Genomic DNA, 14420 nt, shown 5'->3' on the forward strand with positions numbered 1-14420 from the left:
TGTAGTGGAGTGGGTCGAGAATTTCTTGGTGTCCACATCACCAACTAACTATCATGGTCCAAACATACCAAGACAGGAGACTGATAATATTTGGAATGGGTCCCCAGATCCTCAAAAGGTTCTACAGCTGCGCCATCGAGAGCATCTTGACCGTTTGTATCACCGCCTGGTAATGGCAACTGCTTGGCATCTGACCGTAAGGCTCTACAGGGGGTAGTGTGAGTGGCCCAGTACATCACTGGGGCCAAGCTTCCTGCCATCCAGGACCTATTTACTAGGCGGTGTCAGAGGAATGCCCATAAAATTGTCAGACACCAGTCACCCAAGTTTTTAACTGTTTTCTCTGCTAACGCACGGCAAGCGGTACTGGAGCGCCTAAGTCTAGGACCAAAAGGCTCTTCAACAGCTTCTACCCCCAAGCCATAAGACAATTCATAAAATCGCCACCGGACAATTTACATTGAAACGAGGCAGTTGATTTACTGGCTAAACAAGCTCTTAGAAGTGGGAATGTTGATGTAGTTTCAATGAGCAAGGCAGAGGCAGAAAGCCTGATATGGACAGCCATGGTGCAGAGATGGTAGGAGCAGTGGAATAGAGATACTAAGGGCAGGCATTTATTTCAAGTACACAGGAAAGTCGGGGAGGATGGAAGGGACAAGAGGGGAGGCTATTTTTACAAGATTAAGGGCCAGTTGAATAAGTCCTTAAATGTGATAGGGAAGCATCCAATGGGAAAGTGTGATTTTTGCCAGGAGACAGTGGTGCATGTATTGCTACAGTGTGGGCAGTATCAGAGGGAAAGAGGGAGGCTGATATCTTGTATGAGGGAGAAGGGGATACAGGAAATTAGTTTGAAGAGTATATTGAGTAGAATGTCATTAGATATAGTCTCAAATATGTCATCTTTATTAAGAGCAATGGGGCCGGCAGGTAGGATTTCGTTTCTCCCTGTCTCTGGCCCACACTCCAGTACAGATGGTGGCGGTAATGACCATAACGTTGGATGCTAACCACCGATAAACCCCGAAGAAGTCATCAGGCAGAGGCAATGCGTTTTGGACGTTGGCTGTGCACGTCAGAGAAGGAAGACAGAGACCGCGCTTGTTTGAAATCAAAAGGGGTCGCGGTAGCTTTTGATGAAGATTATCATCAAGACGAAGCAGCTGCATTATAAGTGGGATGCACTGTTGACCGCAACATCCCGAGGCGTTCGTGCTGATTGTACGGAGATTGTGACAGCGGGTTAAATGGCGTCCCTTGAGAAAGCAAGAACAAGAGATGTCAGGAGAAGTGCAGTATTACATAAGGAGATGTATACTTGGAAAAATGGATATGGTTTGTTAAAGAAGAATGGTAGAAAGTGTAAACTGAGTGAGCTGAAGACCGAAGGAGAAATGGAAGTGTATGAGGGTGAAGTATTGGAGATGGTAGGTGTGGTGAAGTTCTCGGAGCCTGAGGCTTGCACCGAGGGTCAGGATAAAAATGAGTCTGTGACAGTAGGAGTGCAGTTTTTGGAAAAAGAGGACCCCTGCCTTTTGGCTGATCCATTTGTGGTTTCAGGGTGGGTGAAAACAGAATTGTGTACTGTGGAATCGGTGAGGGTAACCAGAAGTGGTCTAGTGATAATTGTTTGTGTTTCTGCTGGTCAGAGGGAGAAGGCGCTCAGTGTTAAACGAATGTGGGCAAGAAATGTGAATTGTTTCGCTCTCAAGAAAAGGGTGCCATTGAAAATAGTGGCTACTACGGTAGCAGTAAATGTAAAAGTTGACAAAATAAAGGGGAACATTCTCGGTGTGTGTAATGCTCGTCGCTGGGTGTGATGCAGAAAGGGTGGTGAGAGTGGTGAAACAGAAGTCATTGTCTGTTTTAAGTTTTGTTGTTTTTGCCCGACAAAGTGATGTTAGGATATATAAGTTATCCTGTACGAGCTTTTGTACCGAAAACATGACATTGTTACATGTCAAGTTTATGGGCATGTGGCAGCAGTGTGTAGGAGGGAGGGTCCAAGGTGTGACAAATGTACAGAAGGGCATGAGACAAAGGAATGTGTAGCATTGAGGAAAGTAGTGGAATGTGTTAATTGTAGGGGTACCCGTGGAGCTGGGGATCAGAAATGTCTGGTGCGAGAGGGGGTTGAGGTTTCCAGGGTTAGAGTAGTGCAGGAGTTGTCATATCCTGATGCAGTGAAGGAAGTGGAGTGATCCTGTGAGGAGTAGTGTGCATGGTAGATCTGTACCATTACAGAGGGATAGGCCAACAAGTGATGTTTCAGTAAGATTGGATGTTTAGCATTTATAGCAATGGTTATCAACTGTACTGCAGGGATGGAACATAAGTCACAGTGCGTATGAACATACAGCGTTAACTAGGGAATATCATTTCTCCAAGTCGGGACCACTGCATTTTCTAGTGTAATTTGGAGTTGTGTGCAGAATTTTAAGAACCCCTTAATTAGGCAATCTATTGGAAGTGTAATGGTTGCTTCATAGGTCTCTAATCTCTTTTAATGGTTTTAATATAAAAAGATGTACAAAGACACACGCTTGAACTTTTACTTGAAAGCATTTCACTTGAAAGCATTTCACTGTGTTTAATTTGTCACTCGGGATGTTGGCTTACTTTATTTGTGCAACGTTTAACAGTTGATTAGTATATTTGTCATTTCCACTTGACTAAGACTGAGCCTACTATTAAATGCATTACATTTTTCCACAGGTTCCCATTTCATGACAAGCCCAGGCTACAGCAGTGGGTAGCACCTGTCAGGCGGATGAATTGGAAACCAACCCAACACTCTTGTCTCTGCCCATCACTTTGAAGATCAGTGTTTTTGGGATGATGACAAGGGAAAGGTCAGCCTCACTGCTTCTGCTTGTGCCCATTATTTTCTCCCCTGGTTGTCTTCAAAAGTGGTCACAATGCCCCAGGGAAAGATCAAGGAATACAGTAGGTACAGAGGTAAGTGGCAACGCTGCTAATGTGAAAGCGTCTGTGGCATGATCACACTTAATGTGTACGTTACATCGTTGAGGTACTTGTTGATGATGATGTTGGTCACAGCAATATCAATGTGTTGTGTCTTTAGTATCAATAAAGGTGAAGACTGTTATTTTATCAACTCAATTCTCTGTAATTATTATTATGTGATTAAACTAATCGTGTAAATGTAATTAACTAGGAAGTCAGGGCACCACAGAAAATCTTCAGATTACAAAAATTATAATTTTCCAAATATAACTCTTCAGATATTTTAATCTGATCAATTAGTCTTCTATTAATGAATTATTCTTTATCAGTCTCATTTCAAACGTCGTAGAATTCTTGGTTATCTGTACAAACCCAGCCTAAACTATGAATCATCCATACACCAATTGGCTTAATCATTTATTTACTAACTAACTAAATAATCACAGAAATGCATAACAAACAGTAGATATTGGTTACTAACAATGATAGGGAAGATCCCCTAGTGGAATAAACCAATATGACTGCTTGGTGGACAAAGAAAAGGGGGTGTGGACCGATAAAGGAGCTTGAAAGACAAAATGGATCACTACATACAGTGGATAATTATATTAATTGAAATGCGAATTCTTTGCAGATGAACGCTCGCTCATTCGGGAATAATTGCAATCAATATATTTACGCCAATATGTCGTTGTCTTCTCTGTTGGAATCGTCGGTCCGTCTGCTGGAGAGTCAGTTCATCAGTGTCTCTCTGGTTACTTATGGTGTTAGCTCTATCGGCGGCTCCTGATAGTGTCTGTTGTAATGGGTACGTCAGGGGTCCATTGTTCTTAGAGTAGATGTTTCTGCGGTCGCCGGTATTTGCATCCCAGGTTTACATAATTTCTAGCTGCAGACGAGTAATTAGTATTGAAGATTTGCTCATATTCTGTAGGGATCGATAGTCTCAGAGTTTAACCATTTCCAGCCGTGTAGTCAAAGACTCCTGAACGGGTAATCAAATGGCTATCCGGACTATTTGCATTGTGTTCCCCCCTCCCAACCCCTCTTTTTACCCTGCTGCTACTCTCTGTTATCATATATGCATAGTCACTTTAACTATACATTCATGTACATACAACCTCAATTGGGCCAACCATCCAGTGCTGCCACACATTGGCTAACCGGGCTATCTACATTGTGTCGCTATCTACATTGTGTCCCACCACCCGCCAACCCCTATTTTACGCTACTGCTAATCTCTGTTCATCATATATGCATAGTCACTTTAACCATATCTACATGTACATAGTACTACCTCAATCAGCCTGACTAACCGATGTCTGTATTTTGCCTCGCTACGTTTACAGCCTCGCTACTGTATATAGCCTGTCTTTTTTCACAGTTTTATTTCTTTACTTAGCTATTGTTCACTTAATACCATTTTTGCACTATTGGTTAGAGCCTGTAAGTAAGCATTTCACTGTAACACCTGTTGTATTCGGCATACATGAGAAATAAACTTTGATTTGATTTTCTCTCTTTCTGCATGGCCAGGGGGAGAGTCTCCGCCAAGAATTTACGACCTGAGATAACAGAACCTGGGTGTAGGAGTCAGAGGGGGAAGCCACGATCTACACCCAGAAAGGGCCACATGACAACTGTGATGCTGGATGTGCATGATGACACCAGTGGTGTGTCAGATGTAGACCTACATCACAATGACATAGCTGTGATAGTGGATGTGAGTTAAATGTGGTGTCAGATTAGCAGAGGATCTAAACCCAATACAGACAAACCCATGCGCTCTATCCCAGTTTGCCTGTAATTTTACCGTTTGTTTTCACATGACACTTACCGAAGGTCCTCCTGTGTATTCCAGCTAACTTTGTTAATCGCATGCTAGTCATCAAATTTCACTTGTGTGTTCCAGGCCGGCTGCTGCTGATTCTTTGCTTCTCACTAGGCGATGTTGCCACACCTCAGCTGAGCAGAGGATCCAATATGACAAACCATGCAGTAATTTCTCAATGGTACAGCTTCTTGGTTAAATACAAAGGTTCTCTTTCATTTTCTCCTCTACATTTGGATTGACAATGGTGCTTGTGTGCATCTAATATATTTTATGAGCTTTGATTAGAAGCATAACCAAACGGCTTTAGAAGTATAACACAGAAACTATAGATAACGTTATCCAGAAATCTTACATACTGTTTTCTGAAAGTTATTTTAAAACTGCAAATCCCTATCCTAAAGAAAATTATCCAACTTGTAACTTTGATTTGGACTATCGGTTTCTGTCAAAACACCCACACTGATGAAAGTGATATTGTGGAAAGCCTAGATATGGAACCGCTTGGATGATATCAGTCTTTGGGCAAGGCATCATGAAGTTAAATCATGTCCTCTGCCTCTCACTCCTCTGTCACTTCTCTCCTCTACACGTGGTCATTGCTTCAGCACGTGGACATTGCGGTCCTCCTGATCAAGTTCAAATGAAGTGTATTCTCTGATTCTCAACACAAGTAAAAGAGGTCTCATACAGTGAGTATACCAAACATTAGGAAGAACTTCCTAATAAGAAGAACAGCCTCAATTCATTGGGGCATGGACTCTACAAGGTGTCAAGTGTTCCACAGGGATGCTGGCCCATGTTGATGCCCATGTTGATGCCAATGCTTCCCACAATCCTTCTTTAACATGTCTCCGCCCTTCCTCTACAATGATTGAAGTGGAAGGGCGGAGACAAGTGACATCAATAACGGATCATAACATTCACCTGGTCGGTCAGTCTCATGGAAAGAGCAAATCAAATTTAACATGTCACATGTGCCGAATACAAAATTTGTAGACGTTACCATGAAATGCTTACTTACAAGCCCTTAAACCAACAATTCAGTTCAAGAAAGAGTTAATAAAATATTTAAATAAAGTAAAAATAATTCAATCAATCAAAAAGTAACACAACAAATGTGTATAACAATAATGAGGCTATATACAGGGGGTACCGGTACAGAGTCAATGTGCCGGGATACAGGTTAGGTGTTCTTAATGTTTTGTATACTTGTTTTGCTCATAATGGTAGCTGTATGCATGTGTTCTCTCTTTTCTAGTTGCACAACTAAGTTTCTGACTTACAATGACAGTCTGCTCACTATAATTCCCATCCAATATATTTTTACATGCATGTCTGGGGAAACCCCTTATCACCCAGTAACTCCTCCTTCAGGCTGATGATATCCATGCCCTGTTGGACACCTATGTCCCCAGATGCAGAGAAGAAGGATCACCAGCTCAGCTCATCACTGTCTAATTTCTGGTGGGGAAAATGGACATTGCTCAACCTGCGCTTGATTTGGCCCATTTGCTACCCAGCCAAACAGATTAACATTTTAATGCATAAATCCTTTAGCTTTTGCATTGTAAAATTGTGTGTCTCTTAAAAGCTGGCTGGTTATTAAACAGTTTTATATCTTCTCAATTAGTTAAGTTATTACATATGAAAAGAATAGCTGTGGATTTTTCCACTATTATTGCTTTGTGACTCTCCGACCAATCTCTAATCATATCCTGTAGTCCTGTGAAGTGGAGTCCCCCCCCCCCCACCCCCCCCCCATCAATCCCTCAGGGGTCCAATGTTAAGTCAAACTCCAATCTCTTATAAACTGTGCTGAACTGATACAGTGAACCAGCTGAAGTCGGTATGTAAACTGACACCAATGGAGGTCTTGGCGCTATTTGTGTAAAACAAGAAAGAAAACAAGTAGGCAGACAGTACAAGTCAACTTTATTGAACTATTTACAAAACATAAGTAGGAGCAGATTAGAATATCGTTTACATCAGGATGCACAACCTTCTACTTCTGTAAGGAGTTCATTATTTTGCCATTCTTACTATGTTGAAGCACTTGATGATTGTTTTTGAATAACAGGACAGAAATAAAGTACCTCATGCTAAAAAGAGAAGTCAGAGATCTCTTGGCAGGGGTTAGAAAGGATAGACCCAGCAAAATGTATATCTGTCATAACTCACAATGTCAGTGGCTCTGTAAATACATAATGTTGTGACTTGTAGAATCCTGGAGTTGGAATAATATATTACTTGTACATAACGCTGCTTTTATCATACTGTCTCATTTAGAATGTGTAAATGCAGCTTTACTGATTAATTGTCAAATAATAACGGCATAACTTTTGCAAAAACTTATTTCACCAACTTTTCATTTTGTAACAAGTGGCATGTTGTGTTGAGTAGAAAATATACAACTGCTAGGTCTCCTGAGGTGCACATGTTGCGCTAACTAGAGCACGTATGATTTAGTCCTCAATAAGTTACGTGCACACAACTGCATACACAGAATTACCTTTCATGGTTGGAGTGGTTGTGGTGCCTGCAGATTTCCCGTTCCCCAATGGTGATGGTGCAAAAGCAGATTTCCCCTCCCGAAACTAGTTGCAGCCATGCAGATCCACGTCCCTGGCAACATTGGCAGAGTGCCCAAAAACTATACCGCACTGGTGGAGTGGAGTAGTCCTAGAAAAACTGGAACTAGCAATATGGCAGCAGCCACGAAATGGTCGTTGCCACAAAGTCAGAAGGCATACCTACTTGACCAATCAGATGAGGGAGTATAATGATGTGTATGCCAGCCCAGAAGGCTCGCCTACACGACCAATCAGATGAGGAAGTATGATTCCTACTCTATGCCGGTTTGTGGGAAATACCTACTTATTGAGTTAAAAAAAAACAAATCTCCCATTCCACCTGATTACATATGTGGCGTGCCACATTCACCATATGAATGGTGTGATTGGTAAAATGATGTCCACCTTTTAATGGGGTGATTGTTGTCTAATCTGGTGCCCATTCAATGGTGTTCTGTTTCAAGTTGCGGGACTTGTAAGAATGCCACCTGGGGAAAGGCAGACAAACAAAAGACAAAGAGAAATATCCTGCTGAAAAAGGCAGTAAGTTCAAAGGCTGATCACTGGAATTTAAACCATACACTTTTACAACATCAATTTTGAATTCCCAACTAACAATGGAATGTTCCTCAATAAAACCGTAAAAGCCTTGGTTTCATGCCTGTTAACATTAGAAGTCTCCTCCCTAAATTTGTTTTATTCATTGCTTTAGCCCACTCTGCCAACACGGATGTCCTAGCTGTGTCTGAATCTTGGCTTAGGAAGGCCACCAAAAACCCTGAAATTTCCATCATTAACTATTACATTTTCCGACAAGATAGAACTGCCAAAGGGGGTGGAGTTGCAATCTACTGCAGAGAGAACTCTGCAGGCTATGTCTTATTATCCAGGTCTGTGCCCAAACTACTTTTAAAAATCCACCATTCCAGAAACAAGTCTCTCACCGTTGTCACTTGCTATAGACCACCTTCTGACCCCAGCTGTGCCCTGGACACCATATGTGAATTGATTGCCCCCCATCTATCTTCAGAGCTTGTGCTGTTAGGTGACCTAAACTGGGACATGCTAAACACCCCGGCCATCCTACAATCTAAACTTGATGCCCTCAATCTCACACAAATGATCAATAAATGTAAATGTAAATGTAATGAACCTACCAGGTACACCCCAAATCCGTAAACACAGGCATCCTCATTGATATCATCTTAACCAACCAGCCCTCCAAATACACCTCTGCTGTCTTCAACCAGGAGCTCAGCAATCACTGTCTCATTACTTGCGTCTGTAATGGGTCTGCGGTCAAACGACCACCCCTCATCACCGTCAAACGCTCCTTAAAACACTTCAGTGAAGAGGCCTTTCTAATTGACCAGGCCCGGCTATCCTGGAAGGATATTGACCTCATTCCGTTAGTAGAAGATGCCTGGTTATTCTTTAAAAGTGCTTTACTCATAATCTTAAATAAGCATGCCCTGTTCAAAAATGTTAGAATCAGGAACAGATATAGCCTGTGGTTCACTCCAGGCCTGACTGCCCTTGACCAGCACAAAAACATCCTGTGGTGTAAGGCATTAGCATCAAATAGCCCCTGCGATATGCAACTTTTCAGGGAAGTTAGGAACCAAGGCTAGCTTTTTCAAACAGAAATTTGCATCCTGCAGTACAAACTCAAAAAAGTTCTGGCACATTGTAAAGTCCATGGGGAATAAGAGCACTTCCTCCCAGTTGCCCACTGCACTGAGGCTAGGAAACACTGTCAACACCGATAAATCCACAATAATTGAGAATTTCAATAAGCATTTTTGTACTGCTGGCCATGCTTTCCACCTGGCCACCCCTACCCTGGTCAACAGCCCTGCACCCCCCAGAGCAACTCGTCCAAGCCTCCCACATTTATCCTTCACCCAAATCCAGATAGCTGATGTTCTGAAAGAGCTGCAAAATCTGGACCCCTACAAATCAGCCGAAAGCCAAGTTAACAGATCACCGACCATTTCGATTCCCACCGTACCTTCTCCGCTATGCAATCTGGTTTCAGAGCTGGTGTAGGTGCACCTCAGCCACGCTCAAGGGCTTAAACGATATCATAACCGCCATCGATAAGAGACATTACTGTACAGCCATATTCATCGACCTGGCCAAGGCTTTTGACTGTCAATCACCACGTTCTCATCGGCAGACTCAACAGCCTTGGTTTCTCAAATGACTGCCTCGCCTGGTTCACCAACTACTTCTCAGAGTTCAGCGTGTAAAATTGGAGGGCCTGTTCTCCGGACCTCTGGCAGTCTCTATGGGGGAGCCACAGGGTTCAATTCTCGGGTCGACTCTTCTCTGTATACATCAATGATGTCGCTCTTGCTGCTGGTGATTCTCTGATCCACCTCTACGCAGACAACACCATTCTGTATACTTCTGGCCCCTCCTTGGACACTGTGTTAACTAACCTCCAGACGAGCTTCAATGCCATACAACTCTCCTTCCGTGGCCTCCAACTGCTTTTAAATGCAAGTAAAACTAAATGTATGCTCTTCAAACGATGGCTGCCCGCACCTGCACGCCCGTCCAGCATCACTACTCTGGAAGGTTCTGGCTTAGAATATGTGGACAACTACAAATACCTAGGTGTGTGGTTAGACTGTAAACTCTCCTTCCAGCCTCACAATAAGTATCTCCAATCCAAAATTAAATCTAGAATCGGCTTCCTATTTCACAACAAAGCATCCTTCACTCACGCTGCCAAACATACCCTCGTACAACTGACTATCCTGCCGATCCTTGACTTCGGCGATGTCATTTACAAAATAGCCTCCAACACTCTACTCAGCAAATTGGATGCAGTCTATCACAGTGCCATCCGTTTTGTCACGAAAGCCCCATATACTACCCACCACTGAGACCTGTATGCTCTCGTTGGCTGGCCCTCGCTTTATGTTTGTCGCCAAATCCACTGGCTCCAGGTCACCCATAAGTATTTGCTAGGTAAAGCCCCGCCTTATCTCAGCTCACTGGTCACTATAGCAGCACCCACCTGTAGCGCGCGCTCCAGCAGGTATATTTCACTGGTCATCCTCAAAGCCAATTCCTCTTTGGCTGCCTTTCCTTCCAGTTCTCTGCTGCCAATGAATGGAACAAATGGAGTGAGAAAAAAAAATCAATGAAGCTGGAGACCCATATCTCCCTCACTAACTTTAAGCACCAGCTGTTTGAGCAGATCACTGCACCTGTACATACCCCATCTGTAAATAGCCCATCCATCTACCTCATCCCCATACTGTTATTTATTTTTTGGCTCCTTTGCACCCTATTATCTTTACTTGCACATTCATCTTTGCACATATGATTCCTGCGTTTAATTGCTATATTGTAATTATTTTGCCACTATGGCCTATTTATTGCCTTACCTCATTTGCACACACTGTATATAGACTTATTCTATTGTATTATTGACTGTTTATTATTTATTATTATTATTTATTTATTCCATGTGGAACTCTGTGTTGTTTGTGTTGCACTGCTTTGCTTATTCTTGACCAGTTCGCAGTTGTAAATTAGAACTTGTTCTCAACTAGCCTACCTGGTTAAATAAAGGTGAAATAAATATAATCAAAAATTTAATTTAAGAAGGTGGCACTTTAAGGTTGTCATAACTCTGTGGTCACTAAAGATCCCATGGCACTTACTGCAAGAGTATGTAACGATAAGTAATGATAAGTACCATTTTAGGTGCAATGTGTATATCAAACTGTATTCCTATCATGTAATACTGTGTATAAAAATACCATGTATGAATAATCTATATGTAACAATATTTGTATAAAACATGTGTGAAACAAAATTACTTTTGTACTCCAAATAGAAGGGTGGATGGGTCAATAAAATAAGAGTATGTAAGTGGGGTTAGGGTGGTGAGTTTCACCTTACACTGAGTCCAATCAATTAGTATTATTTCATGTTTAGCCATCTTCCATAGCTTGAAGACCATGCTTTTGTACAGAGACGGAGACTGGTACAAAATACCAAAAAGGTAGACTGCAAGGCTATGTTAAGTTAAATAAATAAGTGACTATAGTAAGTGCCTAGGTTACCAAATAAAGTAACAGGATTTAAGTTAAATCTTAAATTAGCCAATTTCTGTGAAACTGTACGTTTTACTTGTGGATTACTTGTATTTGAAAATCAAAATAAAATCAAGTTGTCGATTTCTTTGTCTGCATGCCATTTTAAAACCAATGGGGATATTGGAGTAAACCTATTTGGGTTAATACAAGTAACTGAGTAAGGACAAACATCATGATAAACTTGCAAGCTAAGCTTGAATAAGACAACTGATTACCACTTTGCATTTACAACGGTTGTTTTATTATAGCTAATAAATAACCACATTTCTGGATAACTAGATAAAATAAATTGATGTCCCTCGTCTGCCCCTGTAAACTGGGTGGGGGCATACACATCATCAAACTGCCTCATCCGATTGGTTGAGTGGGCGGGGCTTCTCACTTTGTGGCAACTAGTTAATGAACGTGAGTAGATTATGTTGAAGACAATGGTCAGGAATTTTGGATGCTGTCTCCAGTTCTTTATACCTTAGTTCTGTCAAGGTGCGTTGCTCTTTGTGGCCAACAATCATTTGATTTCATTTGGAATGCTTGCGGGGAAGAAGGAATGGGGATTATCTACTGCCGGAAGACTGAGCCCTGTTTGGTGTGTGTAGGTCGGCCACTGTTCATGATGCTGGAGCCCTGCAGGACAGGGAGTCTGGACATTTTCCTTTTCATGCATTCATTAAATGCGCCATAAACATAACATTCAAATCAAAATCAAATTTATTTGTCACATACACATGGTTAGCAGATGTTAATGCGAGTGTAGCGAAATGCTTGTGCTTCTAGTTCCGACAATGCAGTAATAACCAACAAGTAATCTAACTAACAATTCCTAAACTACTGTCTTATACACAGTGTAAGGGGATAAAGAATATGTACATAAGGATATATGAATGAGTGATGGTACAGAGCAGCATAGGCAAGATACAGTAGATGGTATCGAGTACAGTATATACATATGAGATGAGTATGTAAACAAAGTGGCATAGTTAAAGTGGCTAGTGATACATGTATTACATAAGGATGCAGTCGATGATATAGAGTACAGTATATACGTATGCATATGAGATGAATAATGTAGGGTAAGTAACATTATATAAGGTAGCATTGTTTAAAGTGGCTAGTGATATATTTACATCATTTCCCATTCAATTCCCATTATTAAAGTGGCTGGAGTTGAGTCAGTGTCAGTGTGTTGGCAGCAGCCACTCACATTCTGAGTATTGTGTGCGCCCCAGACACTGATGAGCCTTATATTGAGAGTACATCTATTGAAATGTCTTCAAATGGATATTTTACCCAAACTACACATTGGGGTCCTTACCCTGTAAGCAGTCTATAGACATGGTGTGACTGCAATCCATGCATTGGTTTAGTTTCCTTGGCACTGTTTCCACATGCTAACATTTGATCATTTGTAGCACAAATCCCATTCAAGTCACTGATTATTTGAACATGATGCGTGATAAATGTTTGTCAGTCCTATGTCATGGTATTTGTGTCACAAATGCTAAAACGTTGGCATGTGGAAACAGTTCCAGGAAAACAACAAAGATAACGTATGGATTGCTGTCATAGCTTGTCCATAGGTTGTAAGGAAACCAATAAGTAATTTCATAATTTGGGTTAACGATCCTTGTATGACCCTTTTGATGATGCTGGATGTGTGGATTTGGGAACAACTGGGAACCTGAAAATGTGAGACTTCAGTGTGTTCAAGGCAACTGGGAACTCTGACTAGAAAAATTTGTTTTGAACTGTCATCCAAGTCGGAATTCCAAGTCGGAAACTTGGGCATCTTTCTAGAGCTCCAACTTTCCGACCTGAAGATCACTGACGTCATGACTTGACCTTTTTCTTTTCCGAGTTCCTAGTTGTTTTGAAAGCACCACTAGTATTCTCACTCAGATAGCTGCATGTAGCTGTCTGAAATTTATACAAATGCAATATTTGGGACCACATTATTTTAGCAAGCTAGACATCTAAATATCTGTTCATTTTATCAAGTCTTCACCTAGCATTTTGTTTTTCTTAGAAAGATTGCCAGGTGCACGGTGTTTCCTCCGACACATTGGTTTGGCTGGCTTCCGGGTTGGATGCGCACTGTGTTAAGAAGCAGTGCGGCTTGGTTAGGTTGTGTATCGGAGGACGCATGACTTTCAACCTTCGTCTCTCCCGAGACCATACGGGAGTTGTAGCGATGAGACAAGATAGTAGCTACTAACAATTGGATACCACGAAATTGGGGAGAAAAAGGGGTTAAAATTCACAAAATAAAAGGAGGTCAAACTGATTTAAGTTTCCCTGCATTTAAGTCCAAATAGGAGCGCCGCCTCTGGATGAGTGTTTTCCTGTCTGCTTATGGCAGAATACAGCTCATTGAGTGTGGTTTTATAGTGCCCGCTTCGGTCTCTGGTGGTATGTAGACAGCTATGGAAAATACCGAAACTCTCTAGGTAGATAGTGTGGTCTACAGCTTATCATGAGATACTCTACCACAGGCGAGCAAAACCCTGAGACTTCCTTAGATACCGTGCACCAGCTATTGTTAACAAATATGCATTGGCCCCCGCCCCGTCTCTTACCAGAGGCTGCTGTTCTGTCCTGCCGATAGTGTATAACCCGCCAACTGCATGTTTTTAATGTCGTTGTTCAGTCACAACTTGGTGAAACAAGATATTACCGTTTTTACTGTCCCGTTGGTAGGATATAAGTGCTTTCAGTTCGTCCCATTTATTTTCCAGCGATTGAACGTTAGCTAGCAGAACGGATGGCAAGGGCAGATTAGCTACTTATTGCCTGATCCTCACAAGGCATCTCTTTCCGCGAAACCTACTTTTCCTTTTGAAGCGAATCATGGGGATCTGGGCCTGGTCGGGTGTCCGTAGTATATCCCTCGCGTCTGAGTCAATGGAGAAGAACTCCTCGTCCAACTTGAAG

The 14420-nt window shown here is 41.9% G+C and overlaps 1 long non-coding RNA gene across 3 annotated transcripts; it reads left to right on the top strand.

The window, feature by feature from the left end:
• The first annotated feature begins 1069 nt into the window (after window positions 1-1069).
• Window positions 1070-8042, top strand: LOC135524393 (uncharacterized). 3 transcript variants are annotated; one of them, XR_010452944.1, is made up of 4 exons: window positions 1070-2961; window positions 4507-4693; window positions 4883-4982; window positions 6179-8042. It is a non-coding gene; the product is annotated as an uncharacterized LOC135524393 (long non-coding RNA). The 3 variants fall into 3 exon arrangements; XR_010452945.1 differs by having other exon boundaries at window positions 1070-1430; window positions 2719-2961; window positions 4883-8042; XR_010452943.1 differs by having other exon boundaries at window positions 4883-8042.
• The last annotated feature ends 6378 nt before the right edge of the window (window positions 8043-14420 follow it).

The sequence above is a fragment of the Oncorhynchus masou genome, chromosome 31 (genome assembly GCF_036934945.1).
Source record: "Oncorhynchus masou masou isolate Uvic2021 chromosome 31, UVic_Omas_1.1, whole genome shotgun sequence".
In the NCBI taxonomy this organism is placed as follows: Eukaryota; Metazoa; Chordata; class Actinopteri; order Salmoniformes; family Salmonidae; genus Oncorhynchus; species Oncorhynchus masou.